Raw genomic sequence first — 24,943 nt, 5'->3', positions numbered from 1 at the left:
CTGCCTTTCATAAGCAAAATGTTACATAAAATAAAAACAACATAAAACAAATTGAACAAAAGCTTTATATATAATCCAAGAACTTTAAGGCTAGGCTAGCTAGTGCAAACTTGTACTTCTTTTAGGTACTAATATCTGCATTTATCCTCACAGCCTTTCTTGTAATCTTAGATAAAGTTGTTACCCCACAGCCTGTGTTTGATATGATTCCCTTCAAAATTTTCAGGATCATGGATCAATTTTTATCATTCTTACTTATTTTCAATATTTCTACCACCTGATTTATTTCTTCTAGACTAAAATATATTCAAGTTTTTCCTATTAAAATAAAAACAAACATAAAAGCAAAAAGAAAACTCTCAATCAACTCTGAGTTTCTAGATGTCCTTTTGTGTTCCTTCTCTTTGGAGGCAGATCTCAAATGTCGGTCTCCTATACTTGCCTTAATTGTATCATCTTTTATTCATTTTTGTCAGTTTATCAGGCTTCTGGCCCCAGCAAAGGGGCTCCAGCAAAGATACTAACTGCTAAATCTCTGTATGCCATTTGGTGTCCCATCTTATTTGACTTTTCTACAACATTTGACACCATCAGCCACTTCCCTCTTTGCTAAATTAGCTTCGATTTTGCCACACTATGGAGAGCTATTTTTCTATTGCTTACTAGAGCAAATCAACTGGGCATACAAATGGTGTCTTTTGTTCAACCTGTTGAAAAAGTCATCATCTTTCTTTGTAACCTGATCCTCCTTCCTCCTTTCCTAATTCCAAGACTGTAAATACCATTCAGTCACTCAAGGAAAATAAACACACAGAAACCAACCAACGAAACAAAACAACTTGGGTACATTAGACTCCTCCCAAGAATCCTACTCCTGGGGCATCTGGGTGGCTCAATCAGATAAGCATCTGACTCTTGATTTCAGCTCAGGTCATGATCTCAGGGTCGTGAGATTGGCCTGCTTCAGACTCCACTCTTAGCAGGGAGTCTGCTTCTCTCCCTCTCCCTCTGCCACCCCACCTCTTGTTCTTTCTCTCTCTAAATAAATCTTTAAAAAAAAATCCTACTCTTATTTCCCTTGGTCACCAAATTCTACATTTTCTATTTCCTTGACATCTCTAATTTCCATCTTTCTCTCTTCATCTATGTAGGTTTGTTTAAATTCAGATCTCTCATCTGGATCAGTTCATTAGAACCTTACTCTAATCCAGTCTTCCCTGTGTATTGCTGCCAGAGATAGCTAGTTGCACTTATTCCCCTGCTTCAATGCCTTCTGATTCTTTACAGCACAAGGGGAAACACCTTAGTATAACATACCAAATCATTTATAAATATTTATTATTTTGAGGGGGGAGGACCCGAGGGAGAGGAAGAGAAGGAATCTCAAGCAGACTCCCTGCTGAGCGTGGAGCCTGATACAGGGCTCAATCTCATGACCCTGAGATCATGACCTGAGCTGAAACGAAGAGTTGGATGCTTAACTGACTGAGCCACTCAGGTGCCCCAGACATACACAATCTTTTACAGTTAGTGTCCTTCCTACTTCTTCAATGTTGTATCCATCTAGTGATACATCCCACCTGTTCCTTATACCCTTTTCTTCAATGCAGAGTCATAATCTCTGCTCCTGACACTGGAAATTGCCACACACAGCAAGACTACTTCAGACTTGGATTTTGTTCAAGCTGCGCTGTATGCTTACGTTATCACATCCCATCTTTCAGCTGGTGAATACCTATCCAGCTTTCAAGTTTTAACCTTTATTTGAAATCTCTATCCAGCAGGTAGAATTATGCTCATCTTCCTTTTGCCACCATTACAGCTCATTAATATATCTATTTCATCTGTAATATTATGTGTATATTTGTGATGATCTTTCTCTACTTTATTACGTCTTCTTCCTTATATTTTTATCTCCAGTGCCTGGCACTGCAACTATTTGAAACACAATTGATACAAGTTGAATAAACCCACAAAGAACAGTATGATCATGGTAAAAGAAGAAACAAAAGAATGCTACATTTCAAGAGAGAGAAATTCTCTTATATCACTTTTATGTTTGATAATATTGAAAAATATATAACTCCAAAAGAAACTAGAATAACAAATTACCTAAAGAAGGAAGCCCATACTAAAGTGACCAGTCTGATTCAGAGAAAACATCTGTTATGTTAAGAACACACACACACACACACACACACACACACACACACACACAAATGTAATAGATACCTAAAGTGTAGCCAGCAAACAGAATGAGGAGGGATACAATAAGAAGGCTTAAAACACAAACAAAACAGTGCTGTTATAGAAATGAATGAGCAAATAGTTCTGAATAATCCTATTATATAGTGAAATTAACTTGAAGCAGTAAATGTTGACAGTTTTGTCATCAGTGTAATATAACCTCTAAGTCACATGCTGAGAATCTTTCTCTGTGGTTTGAGACAGATTGCATCAGTTCTGCCCTGCTACATGTCTGACTCAGTGTCACAGTTTACAGATCAAATGTAGCTGTTCCATATTTTCAAGACACCCAGAGAAAGTTTGACCTGTCCCTTTTTGATCAAACCTTGCTTAATCACATATAACTTAAAATGCTAAGGGACAAATCAGGAGAATTTTCATTTGCCAATAACTGATGATGCTATAAAGTGGCGAAGGTCATTATAATTTTGATGATCTTAAAAATATGACTTGAGATTAACCTTAGAAATGTTATTACATTTGTTTCATACTGCTGAATTTATGCAATAATTATTTCTAAGAACTTGCAAATTCAGACTAAGTTATGGAGATAAAAGTTAAGATGTGAAGGAAAGTCAAAATTAGAATATTTTTAAAAGAATTGCAGTTTTGTTACATTTTGCTTATATATGTTAGACTAGTAGCCAATAAGGTATTTCCAGTAAATATTGGGATTTCCCTAATGAGTAGATTAAATCAATTATTTATAATCATAGTGTTATTTTATTCAGAAGTATAAAAAAATCATATTATAAGCAGTTAAAAATTTTTGTCTTGTCTCCCTCTCTACCCTGCTGACTCTGCAATTTGATATACAATGGTAACCTAACAAGCAAACAATTTCATTTTTCCAGTAGGGATGGTATTAACAAAGGGGTGAAAAGATGAAAGAATACAGTGCCCAACACAATCTTACATACACACAGTAGATGCTTAACAAATGTTTGCTTCTTAATTTACATATAGAAAAGTACACACAATTAATAAACTCTATAAATTAACCCAAAGTAAAGGCATCCAGTACCCATAATTCAGATCAAGAATTATTACACTGTCAACAACTTAGAAACTTCTCTAGAACCCCCTATACTTACCACCCCTTTTCTTTCTTTCTCTCTCTTTCTTTCTTTTTACTTCTTTTTATTTATTTTTAAGATTTTATTTATTTATTTGACAGAGAGAGACACAGTAAGAGAGGGAACACAAGCAGGGGGAGTGGGAGAGGGAGAAGCAGTCTTCCCGTGGAGCAGGGAGCCCAAGGGGGGGGCTTGATCCCAGGACCCTGGGATCATAACCTGAGCTGAAGGCAGACGCTTAATGACTGAGCCACCCAGGTGCCCCACCAGCCCCTTTTCTACCCAAGGGTAAATGCTATTCTAATTTTTAACACCATAGTTTATTCTGTTTCATAGTCATAACACCTCATACATGGAAGATAATAAATATTATTCTAAAACCATAATTTAGATTTGCCTAATTTTTAACTTTGTATAAATGCAATTGTATAGTATGTATGTTTGTGTGATTCATCCATGTTTGGATGGCAGCAATCCAGGTCTGCTCTTTTGTAGAACAGTTTTAGAACTGTTTTATGTTCACAGCAGCACTGGAGTCAGGTACAGAAATTTCCCATATATCCCCTGTCCCCACACATTGGTAGCCTCCCCCATTATCAATCTCCCCCACCAGGGTGGTACATTTGTTACAATTGATGAACTACCTTGGCACATCACTATGACCCAAAGTGCATAGCTTGCATTGGGGGTCATTATTGGTGTCGTACACTTTGTGGGTTTAAATAAATGTATAAAGATATCATTAAAGTGTCATACAGGATATTTCCACTGTTCTAAAAATCCTGTATGTTCCACCTAGTCATCCCCCTGTCCCACCCCCTGGAAACCACCAATTTTTATAATGTGTCCTTAATTCTACCTTTTCTTTGAATGGATTGCCTTGAATCTCATACAGTTGGAATCACACAGTACGTAATCTTTCCACATTGGCTTCTTATGCATTTAAGTTTCTTTCATGTCTTTTCATGGCTTGATAGCTCATTTCTTTCTTTTTTTTTTAAATAAAAATTAAATTTATTTCTCAAATACTTATTAATATTTCCCTGTAAAATATTCAATTTAATAGATACTTTAAAAGGTAAAACATAAACTATAATTAATGAATATCAAAATTTTTAAAAATTATTTAAATCAACCTTAATTTTTTATTGTTATGTTAATCACCATACATTACATCATTAGCTTTTGATGTAGTGTTCCATGATTCATTGTTTGTGCATAACACCCAGTGCTCCATGCAGAACGTGCCCCCTTGAATACCCATCACCAGGCTAACCCATCCCCCCACCCTCCTCCCCTCTAGTACCCTCAGTTTGTTTTTCAGAGTCCATCGTCTCTCATGGTTCGTCTCCCCCTCTGACTTACTCCCCCTCATTCTTCCCCTCCTGCTATCTTCTTCTTTTTCTTTTTTCTTAACATATGTTGCATTATTTGTTGCAGAAGTACACATCTGCGACTCAACAGTCTTGCACAGTTCACAGCGCTCACCATAGCACATACCCTCCCCAATGTCTATCACCCAGCCACCCCATCCCTCCCACCCCCCACCACTCCAGCAGCACTCAGTTTGTTTCCTGAGATTAAGAATTCCTCATATCAGTGAGGTCATATGATACATGTCTTTCTCTGACTGACTTATTTCACTCAGCATAACACCCTCCAGTTCCATCCACGTCGTTGGAAATGGCAAGATCTCATTCCTTTTGATGGCTGCATAATATTCCATTGTGTATATATACCACATCTTCTTTATCCATTCATCTGTCGATGGACATCTTGGCTCTTTCCACAGTTTGGCTATTGTGGTCATTGCTGCTATAAACATTGGGGTGCACGTACCCCTTCAGAACCCTACATTTGTATCTTTGTGGTAAATACCCAGTACTGCAATTGCTGGATCGTATAGTAGCTCTATTTTCAACTGCTTGAGGAACCTCCATACTGTTTTCCAGAGTGGCTGCACCAGCTTGCATTCCCACCAATAGTGTAGGAGGGTTCCCCTTTCTCCACATCCCCGCCAACATCTGTCGTTTCCTGACTTGTTAATTTTAGCCATTCTGACTGGTGTGAGGTGGTATCTCATTGAGGTTTTGATTTGGATTTCCCTGATGCTGAGTGATGTTGAGCACTTTTTCATGTGTCTGTTGGCCATTTGGATGTCTTCTTTGGAAAAATGTCTGTTCATGTCTTCTGCCCATTTCTTGATTGGATTATTTGTTCTTTGGGTGTTGAGTTTGATAAGTTCTTTATAGATTTTGGATACTAGCCCTTTATCTGATATGTCATTTGCAAATATTTTTTCCCATTCTGTCGGTTGTCTTTTGGTTTTGTGGACTGTTTCTTTTGCTGTGCAAAAGCTTTTTATCTTGATGAAATCCCAATAGTTCATTTTTGCCCTTGCTTCCCTTGCCTTTGGCGATATTTCTAGGAAGAAGTTGCTGTGGCTGAGGTCGAAGAGGTTGCTACCTGTGTTCTCCTTTAGGATTTTGATGGACTCCTGTCTCACGTTTAGGTCTTTCAACCATTTGGAGTCTATTTTTGTGTGTGGTGTAAGGAAATGGTCCAGTTTCATTCTTCTGCATGTGGCTGTCCAATTTTCCCAACACCATTTGTTGAAGAGACTGTCTTTTTGCCATTGGACATTCTTTCCTGCTTTGTCAAAGATAAGTTGAACATAGAGTTGAGGGTCCATTTCTGGGCTCTCGATTCTGTTCCACTGATCGATGTGTCTGTTTTGTGCCAGTACCATACTGTCTTGATGATGACAGCTTTGTAATAGAGCTGGAAGTCCGGAACTGTGATGCCGCCAGCTTTGCTTTCTTTTTCAACAAAAAAGCTATTCGGGGTCTCTTCTGGTTCCATACAAATTTTAGGATTATTTGTTCCATTTCTTTGAAAAAACTGGATGGTATTTTGATGGGGATTGCATTGAATGTGTAGATTGCTCTAGGTAGCATTGACATCTTCACAATGTTGGTTCTCCCAATCCATGAGCATGGAATATTTTTCCATTTCTTTGTGTCTTCTCAATGTCTTTCCTGAGTATTTTATAGTTTTCTGAGTACAGATCCTTTGTCTCTTTGGTTAAATTTATTCCTAGGTGTCTTATGGTTTTGGGTGCAATTGTAAATGGGATCAACTCCTTGATTTGTCTCTCTTCTGTCTTGCTGTTGGTGTATAGGAATGCCACTGATTTCTGTGCATTGATTTTATATCCTGCTACTTTACTGAATTCCTGTATGAATTCTAGCAGTTTTGGGGTGGAGTCTTTTGGGTTTTCCACATCCAGCATCATATCATCTGCAAAGAGTGAGAGTTTGACTTCCTCTTTGCCAATTTGGATGCCTTTGATTTCTTTTTGTTGTCTGATTGCTGTGGCTAGGACTTCTAATACTATGTTGAGTAGCAGTGGTGATAGTGGACATCCCTACCACGTTCCTGACCTTAGGGGAAAAGCTCTTAGCTTTTCCCCATTGAGAATGATATTCGCTGTAGATTTTTCATAGATGGCTTTTATGATATTGAGGTATGTACCTTCTATCCCTATACTCTGAAGAGTTTTGATCAAGAAAGGATGCTGTACTTTGTGAAATGCTTTCTCTGCATCTATTGAGAGGATCATATGATTCTTGTTCTTTCTTTTGTTAATGTATTGTATCACGTTGATTGATTTGTGGATGTTGAACCATCCTTGCAGCCCAGGGATAAATCCCACTTGGTCGTGGTGAATAATCCTTTTAATGTACTGTTGGATTCTATTGGCTAGTATTTTGGTGAGAATTTTTGCATCCATGTTCATCAAGGATATTGGTCTGTAATTCTCCTTTTTGATGGGGTCTTTGGTTTGGGGATCAAGGTAATGGTGGCCTCATAAAATGAGTTTGGAAGTTTTCCTTCCATTTCTATTTTTTGGAACAGTTTCAGGAGAATAGGTATTAATTCTTCTTTAAATGTCTGATAGAATTCTCCTGGGAAGCCATCTGGCCCCGGGCTTTTGTTTCTTGGGAGATTTTTGATGACTGCTTCAATTTCCTTAGTGGTTATAGGTCTGTTCAGGTTTTCTATTTCTTCCTGGTTCAATTTTGGTAATTGATACATCTCTAGGAATGCACCCATTTCTTCCAGGTTATCTAATTTTCTGGCATAGAGTTGTTCATAATATGTTCTTATAATTGTTTGTATTTCTTTGGTGTTGGTTGTGATCTCTCCACTTTCATTCATGATTTTGTTGATTTGGGTCATTTCTCTTTTCTTTTTGATCAGTCTGGCCAGGGGTTTATCAATCTTGTTAATTCTTTCAAAGAACCAGCTCCTAGTTTTGTCGATCTGTTCTACTGTTCTTTTGGTTTCTAGTTCATTGATTTCTGCTCTGATCTTTATTACTTCTCTTCTCCTGCTGGGTTTAGCCTTTATTTGCTGTTCTTTCTCCAGCTCCTTTAGGTGTAGGGTTAGGTTGTGTATTTGAGACCTTTCTTGTTTCTTGAGAAAGGCTTGTATTGCTATATACTTTCCTCTCACGACTGCCTTTGCTGTATCCCAAAGATTTTGAACAGTTGTGTTTTCATTTTCATTGATTTCCATGAATTGTTTTAATTCTTCTTTAATTTCCTGGTTGACCCATTCATTCTTATGTAGGATGCTCTTTAGCCTCCACGTATTTGAGTTCTTTCTGACTTTCCTCTTGTGATTGAGTTCTAGTTTCAAAGCATTGTGGTCTGAAAATATGCAGGGAATAATCCCAATCTTTTGGTACTGGTTGAGACCTGATTTGTGACCTAGGATGTGATCAATTCTGGAGAATGTTCCATGGGCAATAGAGAAGAATGTGTATTCTGTTGCTTTGGGATGGAATGTTCTGAATATGTCTGTGAAGTCCATTTGGTCCAGTGTGTCATTTAAAGTCTTTATTTCCTTGTTGATCTTTTGCTTAGATGATCTGTCCATTTCAGTCAGGGGGTTGTTAAAGTCCCCCACTATTATTGTATTGTTGTCAGTGTGTTTCTTTGCTTTTGTTATTAATTGCCTTATATAATTGGCTGCTCCCATGTTAGGGGCATAGATATTTACAATTGTTAGATCTTCTTGTTGGATAGACCCTTTAAGTGGGATATCCAGCTTTCTTTTGGTGTCCATTAGCATGGTAAATGGTTTTCCACCCCCTCACTTTCAATCTGGGGGTGTCTTTGGGTCTAAAATGAGTCTCTTGCAGACAGCATATTGATGGGTCTTGTTTTTTAATCCAACCTGATAGCCTGTGTCTTTTGATTGGGGCATTTAGCCCATTTACATTCAGGGTAACTATTGAAAGGTATGAATTTAGTGCCATTGTATTGCCTGTAAGGTGACTGTTACTGTATATTGTCTGTGTTCCTTTCTGATCTATGCTGCTTTTAGGCTCTCTCTTTGCTTAGAGGACCCCTTTCAATATTTCTTGGAGGGCTGGTTTCGTGTTTGCAAATTCCTTTAGTTTTTGTTTGTCCTGGAAGCTTTTGATCTCTCCTTCTATTTTCCATGACAACCTAGCTGTATATAGTATTCTTGGCTGCATATTTTTCTCGTTTAGTGCTCTGAAGATATCTTGCCAGTCCTTTCTGGCCTGCCAGGTCTCTGTGGATAGGTCTGTTGCCAATCTAATATTTCTACCATTGTAGGTTACATATCTCTTCTCCTGAGTTGCTTTCAGGATTTCCTCTTTGTCTCTGAGACTCGTAAGTTTTACTATTAGATGTCGAGGTGTTGACCTATTATTATTGATTTTGAGAGGGGTTCTCTGTGCCTCCTGGATTTTGATGCCTGTTTCTTTCCTCACATTAGGGAAGTTCTCTGCTATTATTTGCTCCAGTATACCTTCTGCCCCTGTCTCTCTTTCTTCTTCTGGGATCCCAATTATTCTAATATTGTTTCATCTTATCATATCACTTATCTCTCGAATTCTGCCCTCGTGATCCTGTAGTTGTTTATCTCTCTTTTTCTCAGCCTCTTTATTTTCCATCATTTGGTCTTCTATATCGCTGATTCTCTCTTGTGCCTCATTTATCCTAGCAGTTAGTGCCCCCATTTTTGATTGCACCTCATCAATAGCCTTTTTGATTTCGAGTTGGTTAGATTTTAGTTCTTTTATTTCTCCAGAAAGGGTTCCTGTAATAACTTCCATGCTTTTTTCAAGCCCAGCTAGTATCTTTAAAGTCATGATTCTGAACTCTAGGTCCGACATCATACTAATGTCCGTATTGAGTAGGTCCCTGGCTGACGGTACTACCTCTTGTTCTTTTTGCTGAGGTGATTTTTTTTCTTCTTGTCATTTTGTCCAGAGGAGAATAGATGAATGAGAGAACAAAATCCTAACAGGTTAACAACATCCCCAGCAAATATACTGTATACAAATCAGAAAAGACCTGAAACCAGGGGAAAAGAAAGGGAAAGAAAGAAAAAAGAAAGAGGAAAAAAAAAGAAAAAAAAGATAAAAACAAAAACAGAACAATACAAAAAAAGCAGAATATGATCAAATATGATCAGGGTAGTTCATAGATCAGTGACACACACTAGATTTTGGGCGTATTTTGGTCTGTTAGAGAAAAGTGCCTCCTAAAATTTTAAAGGAAGAAAGACATATGTACAAAATAAGGGTCGATACAATGAAGGGATGGAAGATGACTGTAAAGATGAAAATTATAAAAGATTTTATAAAAGGAATTGATAAGATAAGTTGTTTGAAAAAAGAAAGAAGATTTAAAAAAAAACGAAAAAAGGGAGAGAATGTGATCAGGCAGGAGACTAGAACAAAGGCATACACTAGTGATTTAGGGTATATTTTGATCTGTTAGAAGAAACTGTATCTCAAAATTTTAAAGAGAGAACTTATATATATATATGCCAAAAATAAGGGTAACTACTATGAAGGGATAAAATATGACTCTAAAAAATGAAAAATAAAAATGTTTTTTTTAAAAAAAGGGATTGATAAGATGTTGGTTGAAAAAGGGAAAAAAAAAACAGTTAAAAAAATTAACTTTGTTGAACTAATGAATCATTAAAAAAAGCCATGAATTCTATGTGCAGTATTCCCCTAGCGCTGGAGTTCTCCCGTTCTCCTTGATCGGTAAACTTGGTCTTGGCTTGCTTGCTGTTCGTGCTGATCTTCTGGGGGAGGGGCCTGTTGCCGTGGTTTCCAAATGTTTTTGCCGGAGGCTGAATTGCCCCGCCCTTGTCGGTCTGGTCTAAGCAAGCTGCTCGGGTTTGCTCTCAGGAGCTTTTGTTCCCTGCAAGCTCTCGGTGCAGCTTTGGAGGACCAGGGTGAAAATGGTGGCCTCCCAATCTCCACCCGGAGGAGCTGAGAACTCGGGGCCCCGCTCCTCAGTGCACCCCCAGAGAAAAGCAGTCACTCCCGTGTCCCCGGTCTCGGGCCGCACTCCGTGCTCACCCGGCCTGTGACCGAGCGTTTGTATCTCTGGCACCCGACCCCGTGTGGAGTCTCCAAACCCAGCAGATCCCTGCGGTGCGCTCTCGCGCCGCTCCTCCCGGGGGAGGAAAGGGAGTCTCCCTGGATCTGCCGCTTGTTGGGTCCCTGCTGGAGGAGCAGTGACCCGACTGGGCCGTGGATCACAGTTTATGGCAACCCCGAGCTGAGAGCCCGCGCCTCGGCTCCGTCTCTGCAGCCGGCTTCCCCGCTCCAATACCTGGGAGCTCTGCCGCACTCAGGCACGCCTGGTCTTTCTGTGACCCCGAGGGTCCTGAGACCACACTCTCCCGGGAGGATTCCACCCCCCGCTTAGCCACTGCAGAGACGTCCCTCGCGGAGCCAACTTCTAAAAGTTCCGATTTTGTGCTCCGCGGCTCTAGCACTTGCCAGAAGCGGCTGGCGGAGGCCCCCTCCCCCGCCGTCTATCATCCCGAATATCGCCTCGGATTCACTTCTCCGCACAGCCTACCTTCCAGTAAGTGGTCGCTTCTCTGTTCAGAGAGTTGTTGCTACTCTCCTCTTCGATCTCCTGTTGAGTTCGTAGGTGTTCAGAATGGTTTGGTCCCTGTTCAGCTGAATTCCTGAGACCAGACGAAATCTAGGTCTCCTACTCCTCCGCCATCTTGCTCCATCCCCTCGATAGCTCATTTCTTTTAAGTGTTGAATAATATTCCACTGTCTAAATGTACCACAGTTTGTCTATTCACTTACTGAAGGGTATCTTGGTTGTTTCCAACTTTTGGTAATTATGAATAAAGATGTTATAAACATTTATGTGCAACAAACCATTTTTAAAAAAAGATAATAGTAAACCCTGTTCTATTTCTAGTCTAATGATTCCTAATAATGAATCAAGTTCATGATTAATGAGTATGGATATAATACCAAGGAAAGAGGAATCATTGGGTTAGAGGGTCACATAATGACATCATATGGTTTTCATTCTCAGTGATCTTTGTGCTAAGTAGTTATTAGTCATATGAACTAATATGATGAACCAAAGATCAAGATATGTATTAATTGGTGTAAAATATTTTTCTAAGATATGACTCATTGCTTTACCTCAAGTGTCTAAGAGGACATTCAGATTAGATCCTTATTTACAAGTCTATTGCTTGTGGTACTAAATTTCATAATGACAACTATAAGACAAGGGTCACATATTATCTTTAAGACAGAAAAATGTTTTGTAGCCTAGGGTAATAGTAAGATGTTGTTTCATTTGAGAACAATGGCTACCAGCGGTGGTGGTTTTATATATATAAATTTTTGTTAAGTGCCGACTGATCTTTTGTTGTAGCAAGTAAAAAGAAAATGAATTTTTAAGCTTCATTATTTCTCCTGTGGTATTCTTTTGCAAACTTAACTAAATCATGTTTCTGTAGCTATGTAAAGGGTGTTACTTTCTTCTACTTTTCTTTTTAAAGCTAAGGTTACTAAAAATATGTAGTGCCAGACCATAGAGAATTAAATCTGATAGCATATGCTGGTGGAGCCAGAAATTATTAAAACAGACACAGTATGTGGTGTGTTGAGAGACAAAAGTAGCTTAATTATTTAGTTACACTGTTTCAACCTTTATAGTTGACTTTTTTGGATGAAGGTATTAAAGAGGCCTTGCCAAACAATGGAATCATCTCTTTTTGCTTATTGTGGTTCAAGTGGGATCTTGATTAGAAACAGAAATATGGATGAGATAATCACAATGAATTAATTAAACTAGCTGACGTTCTGTCCTTGGCCTGGACCAGGGTTTGTCAAGGTTGACAGTATATCAAATTCACCTGAGGAGCTTAAACTACTAGCGAAGCCTGGGTTCCATGTGCAGACATGATCTTATCAGTCTAGAGTGTGGCCTCAGCTTCCTGATTCTAATGTATAAGCCAGGATGAGAACTACTGACTTAGTCAGGTAGCATATTAGAAAGGAACACGGATTTTGGAGAGTCAGAATTGACCCCAGTTAGAACTTCAGTTGTAAGAATGATTTATGAAGGTCAATAAAACCTAATGAGCCTCTGAAACAGAGCTGTTGAATGAATAAAATAAAATTATTCATGTGAAAACTGATGGCATGGTATTTGGCATATGATAGGCATTAATAAATATTCTTTGTCTAGTCTCTCCTTCTCATTTCTCTGCATCCTCACCCTTTAAAGGATAGGGAACCAAATATAATAGCCACTGTTTACTACCTGTGTGGTGCTTCTATTTTCTTTATATTCTAGTTCTGGTTCAAAGAACACTGCTGGGTAATATGGGAGATAAAGAAGTTGATAAACATGTTATTCTTCTATTTTCCCTACCTCATATCTGATTTGCTGCTTTCTTCAGATCTCCATTTAAATGTTATGTCCTCTGGGAAGCCTTTCCTAACTACTCCACCCATCCCAACCTAGGTTGAATCCCACTGCATCCCACCTTCGTGATATTGCTAATGAATCCACAGAATTTACCATTATATTTCCCAGGGCACATAGGGCTCACTTAATAAATTTAACTGGATAAATAAATGAAGGAGTTTAAACTAAAATAATATTACAACAGCCAGCATAAGGCAGTATTTATCTGAATGTTAAATAGATGGTTGTAATATGAACATAATTTTTAATAGTATACAAAGTGCTTCTACATGAGTAATTTTGTCTAGACTTCTCATTATTTTTTCTTTTTTTCCCCCATTTTTGTTCTCAAAAGATATTTTTTGACTGTCTACTCTCTTGTGACAGATGCCCTTCTAGATATTGGAGATACAGAAGTGAACAAGACCAACAGTGTCTTGGTTTTCTTTGGGTTCACATTAGAGTCAAGGTAGATAAGAAAGAAAATGACTAAACAACTTAGTATTATTTCAGTGGTAGTAAATGTTCCCAAGCAAAGGGTATGAGAGAAACTGGTTGTGGTGTGTGTGTATGTTAGAGATGTTGCTTAAAGTCTTCTCTGAGAAACTAACACCGGAGCTGTGGTCTGAAAGACAATGAGCCAGCCATGGGAAGGTCTAAAGGTGGCAAACTGCAGACCAATGAAATTGACAGTGCAAATTCCCCAAAATGAATCTGAGTTGCCATATTCTATAAGCAGTGAAAGACTCATGTAACCCCATAGTGAGCAAGGAGAGAGGACTAGAAAATGAAATTAGATGATAATCAGGGACTAGTTCCTATAGAGCCTTATAGGCCTTGGTGAGAAGTTTGTTTTTTTTAGTCTAAATATGGTGAGACACCATTGGCATATTAAAGATTCTGGAGGCTGGAAAGTTTATATTTAAATGTATTAGATTTATATATTTAAAAAAAACAACTGGACTGACATGTGGAAAATGGAGTTTGGGGGTAGTAGTGGTAGGGAATGGGGGATATACGAGCCCAGAGTGGAAGCATTGCAGCTGTCCATGCAAGAGTTGGCAAATCATCTTCAGGAGCAGCAGTTAAGATCGAAAAGTGGATGAAAAGAATATATTTTGGAGTTACAGCAGGCAATGCTTGTTGATGGACTGGGTGTTGGATGGGGGTGGTGTTAGTTGAATGTGTGAACAGGCCAGCTCTACCCCTTGTGATGGGGGCTTGATGTTTGGGTGGTACGTGTAGGTCTAGGTTTTTTTCATGCACCCCTGGGAACTTCAAAAAAGCAGGGCTTCGGCAGTGAATCTTTTTTTTTTTTTTTAAAGATTTTATTTATTTGAGAGACTGAGAGGGAGAGAGAGAGAGCAAGCATGAGCAGGGGAGAGGGGTTAGAAGGAGAGGGAGAACCAGACTCCCCACTGAGCAGGGAGCCCGATGTGGGGCTCGATCCCAGGACTCTGGGATCATGACCTGAGCTGAAGGCCGATGCTTAACCAACTGAGCCACCCAGGCGCCCCTTTGACAGTGAATCTTAATCACTCCTCCTGAGTACAGCTTTGGCCGTGGTTGGTAGGGAAAAATGTTGCTGAAGATTAAGGATCTCAACAGTTCCTTAAGACGATTAGGGTTTGGAAAGTTTGGTGCAAGAGCGTGAAGGTAGAGAAGAAAATAACCTGAAAATGTCTGAGAAGCAGTGAGTAGATCAGTTTGTGTGGATCAAGGATTAGTGTAGGGGAACAGTGAAAGATACATATGGAAAACAAACCTGGGTTCATTTTGTGGAAAGCCATAAATGTCATACCTAGAGTCCATGCTTTATGGTTTTATGGAACTAAAAAAGTTTTTTGAGAAAACCTGATGATGGCATACCAGGGGGATTGATCTAGCAATGCTCACATGATGGCATAGAGGGGGGAAAAAGCCTGAAAACAAGGAGACTATGTAAATACCATTCAAGCAGGATTATTCATTCATTAATTTATTTACTTGTTCAGTTAACATATATTCATTGGGCACCTGCTGTATGCTAAAATCCAGTGGTCAGCAGGGTTCTGTTTTATCTAAAAGTGAAATTAAATATGATCAGGGAAAGGTGTAGCAGGATAGATGCTCACAAAGAGAGGTTGAAATACAAATCTCTCAAATGCTTGGAAAAGCAACGTGCTTTTATTATCTAATTCTGTGACATTATGATTCATAGCTCTAAGGTTTGTTTGTGCACATGGGACTGATTCTTTCCCAAAGGATATATTTTTAAATAGTTTTAATACTGTTCTATAAACTAATTATACATTTTATATACTTACAAATGTGTGTTTTAAAGGCCATCCAAATGGTTAATATTTAAAGAAGCCAGATATATCATTTAAATCAAACTATTATTTTATTTTATATTAGTACACTGCATTCCATGCACTTTGAACATAGATGTATTTTACATACAGACAAATTTGTTCTTATACAACTAAAAGATACCACTTACCATTGGATGATTGCACTAAACTAAGTCCTTTTGAACTTATGTATGGGAAGAACTATTAAACTAAAATGCAAGTCTTTTCCTTATCTTAGATTACATGATATCTTGTATGGATTTTTGTTAGAATTTCTGACAGTAATGAATGAAACCCCAGCGCAACTGTATTTGACATTACAATCCTTGACCAAAAGAGACATAGGGAATTAGGGAGAGCAAAATACATGACCCCAAAATATGCCACTTTGGCTTGTATATGGGTTATTTTGAGCTGTAGGCAAGACTTATCCGACTCAAGGAAAACTTTTACCTCTCCCTTAATTACCTAAAATAAGTAAAAGAGAGCTATTAACAAAGATAACTTTTTATCTGAAAAACTATCTGTATAGCAGGGCATGCATGTAATTACCAAACGTTACCTCCCCTTTGAAGCCCCAGGCCCCTATCCCATTTCTTAGGATGTCATATAAACCCCAACTAAGTGACTTGTCCTTGGGTCTCATATTTTTTATGGGGCTCCTGTAAATATGTAATTAATTTTTCTCTTGTTAATCTGTCTTACATCAAATATAATTCTGAACTAGAATAGAATGCCATCATATATTAGAAGAAAGGCCTGATAAAACCACATTGTCAGTATTTATATGGTAGGAAAAATTGGCCAGTCAGCTCCTAATCTTTGTAATTTTGCCATGAATTTTACTCAGACTCTCTGTGGTTATTTTTATCCCTTTGCTTTGGACCCATTACAGTCAAACAATAGTTATATTGTTCTTTATGTTTTCCTAGAGAGTAGAACATAATTCCAGGTTTTAATTACTCACATGAGTTAGGTAAATTTTTCAGAAATGAAAGCTGTCTGATAAATTCATTATACAGACATGAACAGAGTTATAACTACAATATATGCTTGGGAGTTTTCTTCCAAAGAGTATTTCCTTCATATAGTGTTTTTGAAACCTACATTATGTTTTCAAAGTAATACTTGTATTAGGAAACATGCTGATAATATCACATTTTCTTCTCTAGAAAACATGAAAAATGTGCTTATCGTTCTTGTCTGTAAATAATTTAACTAAATACTTAAAGTAAATCATTAAATAAAACTTCAGATGACTGCATTAAACAAAGTAAAATCACATTGTTTCTAACACAAAATTCTTTATTAAGGACTGTATTAGTTAATGAGCAGTGTTACAAAAGGGAAAAAGAGAGCATTTAATCAAGATGTAGCATGGCTCTAAAGCTCATTTAGCAAGCAATTACTTCTGTTTCACTGAAAACCAACAGGCTGTGCCTTAAGTCAATTTCCAGGTGAGGCAAAGCCAATGCAACTGATGTCTGGCTTTAAATATAGACAAAGTTAACCAATCAAAATCAACATGATTCATGACTACAAGATGCATGAAATTTTACATTAATTAAATTACTTTTTTTTTAAGATTTTGTTTATTTGACAGAGAGAGAGAGTGAGAGAGAAAGCACAAGCAGGGGGAGCAGCAGAGGGAGAGGGAGAAGCAGGCTCCCCGCTGAGCAGGGAGCCTGATGCAGGGCTCGATCCCAGGACCCCAGGATCATGACCTGAGCCGAAGGCAGACGCTTAATGACTGACCCACCTAGGCACCCCTAAATTACTTCTAAATAAACTTGAGAACAGATCTTGAAGTTGTGCCCAGGAGTCGATTAATAAAGCTTAATTTAGTCCCATCTCTTTAACAACAAAACATATTAGAAGATAAAAGTATATTTTTTTTACAGGATGGCTAAGGTTTATCAGTTACTCAGGTGAGAGCTTTGGGAGTGTCTTCTCAAAAAAGAATTAATGTATTAAATTGTCCATGTGACAAAACTCTATGTAAAAATGAATTAATAGATACCATTTTATTTCTTCTGACCTTATTTCCTCTGATTTTACAAAACAGTGATGAATGATTGAGTAAAATTGGTAGCTCAGTGATATTACCAGATATTCACAGAGCCTGTGTGACAGATGAGGACAACATTTATTGAGCAACAATTGAATAATGAACCCATAAGAATGGCTGAGATTATGTTTATGTTCTTTGACTTATAATGATATCCAGTTTTTATTCTTCAGTTTTATTGGTTAGTAAAGTTTAGTTGGTATACTTCCTGATTCAGCCTGTCTTTCTGCAGCTATTATTTACAGCTTTATGATACTGAAGATAGACAATTTAATGACATAAACAAAAGTACAGAGTTAATAGCATACAACTCTCCCAGTAGGAATCAGGAAGAATTGTAAATGAGATGATAGTTGAACTATATCTTAAAAAGTTAACTTTTCCTTTAAAAAATATTATGCTGGGAGCGCCTGTGTGGCTGTCGTTTAGCGTCTGCCTTCGGCTCAGGTCATGATCCCAGGGTCCTGGGATGGAGCCCCACATCAGGCTCCTGGCTCAGCAGGGTGCCTGCTTCTCCCTCTCCCTCTCCCTCTGCCTCTCTCTCTCTCTCTCTATTTCTGTGTTGCAAATGAATAAATAAAAAATCTTTAAAAAAATATTATACTGGGTAAGAAACACAAAATCTTGTTTTCCTAAGCTCTTAAATTCTATTAACTATTTCAGGAAAAGTTAAAATTGTTAATAAGTTTGTTACAGAACCTGGACTGGATTGCCCGACGGAAGAACCAAGCGACACCTGGAGATCTTGGAGGATAGGAGATTTATTTAATGCCGGCAGGCTCAGAGGAGAGTGGTCTCCAAAAGTCTGAGCCCTGAGTACAAACAAAGGGGGCAATGTATATACTTCTACTTCTGCATACTTGGCACTTTGGGCGCGTGCGCGAAGTGGGGCAGGGAGCAGGACCCGGATTGGTGCGTGTGGGAAGCAGAGCAGGGAGAAGAACCCAGAAGAGTCCCAGGGCAAGGACTGGGACTCTCTCGCTGGCCTGGTCAGCCATCTTAAGACACAGATTTTCCTATCATTCCCCCTTTGATGCCCCTTTAAACACCTAGTTTAGAGGACATCATTTTCATCTTCTAAGGGGCGATAGTGAGTAAGAAGTAACTGGAGTCTGATTTTAGCAATTTGAGTAGTGATAAACTTAGTAAGGGCATTAAGAATACAAGGACCAAATGCTACTATGAGGAGAAGCAGTAGGAAGGGGCCGACAAGGGGGGCGAACCAAGGGAACCATTCTGAGAGGGTATCCCACCAAGTTGTCCGCTGGAGTATTTCCCACCAGCAATGTACTCATTCCTGTAATTGGGTCAGAATTTCTTGGACCACCCCCGACTCATTAGCATAGAAACAACACTCCTCCTGTAAGAAGAGGCAGAGCCCTCCTTGCGCGGCCTTGAGCAAGTTGAGCCCACACCTGTTTTGGAGGACCACTGAGGCCAGTGAATCAAGTTGGTACTGCAGGGCCGTGAGTTGTTGAGTTAACCCCCGATACTGACCCTGAGACATCCTGACGCCAGTGGTGCTGAGGGCAACACCTGATGTGGCCAGCAGGCTCACGACAAGAAGGATGACCACGGGAGAGCATCCAGGGTGGCTAGGAGGTCTCCATATGAGTGGGGCATCACTCCTGGGGAGGACTGAAAGATCGGGTAAGAGACGGACAAGCGTGCATGATTGATTACATGGGGTGATGCAGATGTGTACACTTTGATCAGAAGCCAGAAAAGTGTTGTTAGGCACACAGACCCAGCTGTGGCCCATGATGGGAGAGGAAGGGTTGCCATACAGTGGTACCGGAGCCAGAAAGGGATAATCTGAGGTCCCCAGTGCTGAGGTGGGAGGCGACACAGTAGACTGGTTGAGGATGACACCTAGGTATTGGACAGGACCGGGCATTATACAGATTCAGCAGTCAGATGCTAGGGGTGGATTTGAGTGGTTAAGCACTTGGTGGGAGGTGTTAATCATACCTAACAGTTGAGCTATAGATGCTTGCTGCCTGTGAATGGGGGACCCAGGGATGGGTCTGGACTCTCCACTGGCACAGTTAATCATCCAAATGATGAACTCTCTTCACTCTGGAGTGGTGGACCTATGGGGTGACACCTGAGACCTTCAGTAGGTCGGTTAGAACAACAGTGTGGGGCCCTATCCACTGCAGTTTGAGGAGGTCTTTCTTCCAATCTTTTACCCAAACTGAGTCCCCTGTCTGGAAGGAGTGTACCTGAGACCCGAAGGAGATTGGGCCCCTCTCAATGGTGTACTTTTGTAATTTATTTAGGGTGACCCCCAGGGCCCCTCTCAATGGTGTACTTTTGTAATTAATTTAGGGTGCTCCTTTATCCTTTTATCTCCAACCTGATGCAAGTTTCCTGGAAGGCTTCCCAAGCACGGATGAGGCCATCCATATATTAATTACAATGGGGAGAAACCTGATGTCCTGGGTGTGCAGCAAGCACACAGGACAGCTAGGGGTAGCAGATCTGGCCATGGGAGGTTAGTCTCCTGACAAAAGTTTGCTAAGGTTCCCTTGAGGGCACGATTCATTTGCTCAACTTTCCCTGAACTTTGGGGCCGGTAAGTTGTGTGGAGTCTCTACACAATGTCTGGTCAAGACCTGTACAATGGTCAGGACCTGTACAATTTCTGCCACAAATGCGGGTCCATTGTCACTATGGATTGTTAATGGCAGGCTGAACTGGGGCACAATCTCCCACAAGAGGACTTTAGCTACTTCCCGACTTTGCCCTGTCCTGGTCGGGAAGTCTTTGACCCACCCAGAGTATGTGCATACTATTACTAGGAGATATCTGAACCTCTTGCTCAGCTGTACATCTGTGAGGTCTACCTCTAGATATTTGAAGGGGGTTGCTCCCATCCTCTGACACCTGATGGGGGCCATGGTGCAGACCGAGCATTATTTTTAGCACATGTTATGCATCGTTCACTCGTTGCTCGGCATAGTGCTGGCAGCTGACTGATGTAATAGTGCTTCTTGAGAAGAGCCTCTAATGCAGTTTTTCCCAGATGAGTGAGTTGGTGGTATTCCTTCACTAGATGCCCTCCAGTTGCTGTTGGAACAAAGATGTACCCATCTGGCATCATCCAACATCCCTTTTCAGTAAGGGTGGCCCCCTCAGCCATGACCAATTCCTTTTTCTTTTTAGTGTAACTGGGCAGAGGGACTTCCTCAAAGGGTGTTAGGGCCATGGTGAGGGAAAGGGCTCTGTGTCCTCACTGGTTGCGGTCTTGGCTGCCTTACCTGACAGATGAGTTCCCTGTGCTATGGGGTCATCTCCTTTCTGGTATCCCTTACAGTGCAGGATCGCTACTTCCTTTGGAAGCCAGACAGCTTCGAGGAGTCTCAGTATCTCCTCCTTGTTCTTGATAGTTTTTCCTGCGGCAGATAGGAGGCCCCTTTCCCTGTAGATGGCTCCATGTATATGTATAGTAGCAAAGGTGTACCGACAGTCAGTATAGAGGTTGACTCCTTTGCCTTCACCAAGGGTGAGGGCTCGGACTAAGGCATATAACTCAGCCTGTTAAATTGACCATCCAGCTGGTAATGCCTTAGCTTCTAGGACTTCAGTGGTTGTGCTTACTGCATAACCTGCCCTTTGAGCACCCTCATAGGTAACTGCTGCCATCGCTGAACAGCGTGAGCTCTGGATTCTTTATGGCTTGATCCTGCAGATCTGAGCGGCTCGCATAGACTTCATCTGTCACCTCGGAGCAGTCATGGTCTGGTTCCCCCTCTTCCATGGGGAGAAAGGTTGCTGGATTTAACATCCTTACTGTTTCGAGGGTGACCCATGGGTTTGTGCTAGCCAAGAGTTGGAAAGGAAGTGGTGTCCCTGTGCATTCATGAGGGACACAACTGCATGAGGGACCTTGACATTAAGTTCTTGCCCCAGGGTAAGTTTGTCTGCCTCCTTCATGAGTAGGACTGTGACTGCCAGTGCCCTGAGGCACGGTGGCCATCCCGCTGCCATGGGGTCCAGCTTCTTTGACAGATATGCAACTGGCCATTGCCAGGGTCCAACAGTCTGGGTGAGTACCCCGAGCACTATTTTTTCGTTTCCATGCACAAAGAGATTAAAGGGTTTTTCTACATCTGGTAGGCCCAGAGCTGCAGCCCACCCCAGGGCAGTCTTTATCTCTGTGAAAGTGGCTTCTGCTTCCTCAATCCAGGCAGAGGGTTCTTGATCTGGTCCCCTTAAGAAATCATAGAAGGGGTCTTGCTATTGCCGAGAACCCAGTGACCCAGATGCGGCAGAATCCTGCAGCCCCCAGGAATTCTCGTAAGCCCCTTTTTGTTTGGGGCTGTGGCAGGGAGATGATGACCCTTTTCCTCTCTGGCCCTAGTTCTCTTTTCCCTTGGGTGAGGAGGAAACCAAGGCATTGGACCTGTTGTTGGCAGATTTGTGCCTTCTTCCATGAGGCTCGGTATCCCGAGTCTGACAGGAGCTGTAGGAGGGCCTTTGTGCCTTTTGTGCAGTCTTCTTGTGTGCCACTGGCTAGGAGGAGTTCATCCACATACCGGAGGAGGGTGCATCATGTGGCGAGGGCTTCCCCAAAGAGGGTTGGTGTGTTGATTCCTTTCTCGTTCATCATCAAAAAAATATGAGTAAGTACCTACTATTTGCCTAGAACTGTGCTTGGCACTGGAAATTAAATGATTAGGAAAAACATCATTCCAATAAATGTAAAAATACAATTGGAACAGGTGCTATAAAGGAGAGCTATATGGGGCAAAAAGAGAACATATAGGAGGGGTCTGACCTCATCAAAGACATCGGGAAGTTCTTTCCAAAGCACATAACAGAAGACCAGAAATACGAAGGATGCCCAGTAATTGGCAAGGTGGAAATATAGGTGTGTTCAGCATAAGGCTGAGCATTCCAGGCAAAGGAAAATCCCATGCAAATATGAAGACTTATTAAGAGCAGAGCAAGTAAAATGAGTCAAAGAAGGCCAGTGTGCCTAGAGAGAAAGGTGTGCCACACCTTTCTAAAATTTATAGAACAAAGTTTGGAGCAATGACTTAATTTTAAGAAAAGGATAACCCATTGAGATGTTTTAAATGAAAAGGTGAATTCATTGGATTCGTGCTTTGTAAAGATGGTCCTGGCTACAAGATAATTCTGGAGAGCTTATTAACAAGGGTCCTAACCAGAAGTGGCCACAAAAATTAGGAAAGAAACCCCAAGGAAAGAGAATGGTTGCTTATTTTAAGATACCGGTATAGGAGGTAGAGAGAAATGGACATATTCAAGATATTTTTAGGAAGTAAAATCAATAGAACTTGGTGATGGATGCATATGGGAATGAAGGATGACCCCATAAGCATACTTAACTAGCAGAATCATATACTGAGAGAAGATCAAGTATGGGAAAGAGTTTGGAGGCTGTTCATGAGTTTAGTTTTAGAGAAGTCAGGTTGCAAATATATCCCATGGAAGATATATTCCAGGAAGATATCAAGAAATATCCCTTAGTTGATCTAGAGTTCATATATTAGAAGTCTGACTTGGAAATACTGATTTGTGAGTCATCTGTTGCTATTGTCTGAATGTTTGTGTCTTCTCAACATTCATATGTTGAAATCTTAACCCCCAAAGATGATGGTATTAGAAGGTGGGTCCTTTGGCAGGTGCTTAAGCCATGAGAATGGAGCCCTCATGAATGAGATTAATGCCACATAAAAAAGGCTCCAGAGGGATTCCTAGCCCCTTCTACCATGTCAGGACACAGTGAGAAAGTGCAATGAACCAGGAAGAAGGCCTTTACCAGAATGTGACCATGCTACTACCTTGATCTTGGACTTTCCAGGCTCTAGAACCATAAGAAATAAATTTCATTGTTTATAAGCCACCTAGTCTCTGGTGTTTTGTTATGCAGCCCCAACAGACTAAGAACCAAGATATCTGCATATAGGAGGTAATGGGAACCAAAGATAGGGATGATATTATCTCAGAAGAGAGAATAGTAGGAGCAGAAAAAGAACAGAATTGGGAACCAAATATTTACTCCATATTTTAACGGCCTCAAAGAGCTCGTACTCCAGAAAGAAAAAAGAAATACACATACACCCACATCAAAAATCATTAAAATGCACATTGTTAATGTCCATAATAGTCTAATTTCCTTCTATGAGGTCCAGAACAAAACATGTGATTGGTGTGGCTAAGGAGGTCTGATCAGTGGGGTAGAAGAAAACATACAGACATCCACATGCAATTCCTACAACTAGGAATGTGATCATTTCTGTGAAAATGTCATCTAATCTATAATGAAAGGAAATTTGATACCCCGTACACTGGGATGGATCAAAATGCTGGATTAATTAAACACAAAGTGGAGAGGGGAAGAGAAGAAGATATGAAATGCTTCAGGACATAGTCTGTCAATAAAATGTTTGCATTTTGAGTGCAGAGAAAAATTAGAGGATAAAAAAAATCATGCGCACAATGTGTTGGGAGTGCAGAGAGCATAGTTTCTAACTCCCTCTGATGGAATCTCAAGAGTCTTAATAGATTAAGTAACACGTGTTATATAGGATTTTTCCCTGTGAACAAAAGAAAGAACACTTTTTTAAGTTAGAAAATTTTTTATTTAAATTATTTTAGGGGGGTGCCTGGGTGGCTCAGTCAGTTAAGCATCTGCCTACAGCTGAGGTCATGATCCCAGGGTCCTGGGATCAAGCCCTGCTCTGGGCTCCCTGCTCAGTGGGGAGTCTGCTTCTCCCTCTGCCTGCCACTTTGCCTGCAGCTCTCCGTGCTTATGTGCTCTCTCTCTGTCTGTTAAATAAATAAATAAAATATTTTTTAAAAATGTATTTTAGAAAGATGCAGCACCTAGGTGGCTTGGTTGGCTGAGTGGCTGACTCTTGGTTTCAGCTCAGGTCATGATCGCAGGGTCCTGGGATCAAGCCCACGTCAGACTCTGTGCTCAGTGGGGAGTCTGCTTGAGGATTCTCTCTCTCTCTCTCCCCCTGCCCCTCCCCCTGCTTGTGCACTCTCTCACTCTCTAAAATAAATAAATCTTTCAAAAAATAAATTATTTTAGGAAAGAGATGAAAAAGCTTTTATTTCCCCACTACCCATGAGATGGAATATCTGAGGAGAGAGAGAATAAATTGAATTAAAATCCCACTGAAAGGGAAGTGGTGACAGAGGTGGAGGTAGGGTGGAGGGTAAAGGCTAAGGAAGGAACTACTACAAAATGGAGGATTGACTTTGAACAAAATTGGCCCTAAAACTTTCTCAGAGAGCATAGGAAAGAAGGATGGGCATGATGAGCAATGGCTTGTGGAGAACGGGGATGCATTTAAGGATATTGTGAAGAAAGAGATGATGATATTATTGAGAGAGGGGGAATGGATGTGTGGGGTTACTTATGAGAACTGAGTAATGGTT

Source organism: Zalophus californianus, chromosome 6, assembly GCF_009762305.2.
Source record: "Zalophus californianus isolate mZalCal1 chromosome 6, mZalCal1.pri.v2, whole genome shotgun sequence".
NCBI lineage: Eukaryota > Metazoa > Chordata > Mammalia > Carnivora > Otariidae > Zalophus > Zalophus californianus.
The sequence above is the reverse complement of the archived record's forward strand: the minus strand, read 5'-3'. Positions refer to the sequence as shown.